Genomic DNA, 851 nt, shown 5'->3' with positions numbered 1-851 from the left:
CTAAAAAGATAAAGATCATGGAACAAAAAATAGGGACAACACTAGGAACCCTAATACATGGCAAAAACAGAATACAAAACAGAAACTAGATAATTGGGAGCTCCTAAAAATCAAACACTTAGGCTCATCTAAAGACTTCACCAAAAGAGTAAAAAGAGTACCTACAGACTGGGAAAAAATGTTTGTCTACAACAAATCCGCTCAGAGTCTAATCTCTAAAATCTACAAGATACTGCAAAACCTCAAAACAACAAAAAGACAACCCAATTAAAAAATGGGCAAAGGATATGAACAGGCACTTCACCAAAGAAGACGTTCAGGCAGCTAATAGATATATGAGGAAATGCTCACAATCATTAGCCATTAGAGAAATGCAAATCAAAACTACAATGAGTGCTTGCTTCAGCAGCATGTATACTAAAATTGGGGCGATACAGAGGAGATTAGCATGGCCCCTGCGCAAGGATGATGCTCGAATTCATGAAGCATTCAATATTTTTGGGCAGAGGACGTCAGAAGCTGGCTGAATGGACACAAAAATAGAGAGTGGAGGGAAGGAGCGTGCTGTCTCATTAGAGGGACAGCAACTAGGAGTATATAGCAAGGTGTATGTATATAAATCTTTGTATGAGAGACTGACGATTTGTAAACTTTCACTTAAAACACAATAAAAATACAGAATAAAGGTAAAAATATCTAATCAGAGGAAAAAAAAACTACAGTGAGGTACCATCGCACCCCAACAACCAAACCAAACCCAGTGCCGTTGAGTCGATTCCGACTCACAGCGACCCTATAGGACAGAGTAGAACTGCCCCATAGAGTTTCCAAGGAGTGCCTAGCAGATTTAA

General features: G+C 39.1%; 1 non-coding gene across 1 annotated transcript; it reads left to right on the top strand.

Annotated features, from left to right (window-relative positions):
* The first annotated feature begins 393 nt into the window (after positions 1 to 393).
* On the top strand, positions 394 to 500 carry LOC111750628 (U6 spliceosomal RNA). Its single transcript, XR_002785732.1, has one exon. It is a non-coding gene; the product is annotated as a U6 spliceosomal RNA (small nuclear RNA).
* The last annotated feature ends 351 nt before the right edge of the window (positions 501 to 851 follow it).

The sequence above is a fragment of the Loxodonta africana genome, chromosome 22 (assembly GCF_030014295.1).
Source record: "Loxodonta africana isolate mLoxAfr1 chromosome 22, mLoxAfr1.hap2, whole genome shotgun sequence".
NCBI lineage: Eukaryota > Metazoa > Chordata > Mammalia > Proboscidea > Elephantidae > Loxodonta > Loxodonta africana.
This window is presented reverse-complemented; position numbering and strand designations above follow the sequence as displayed.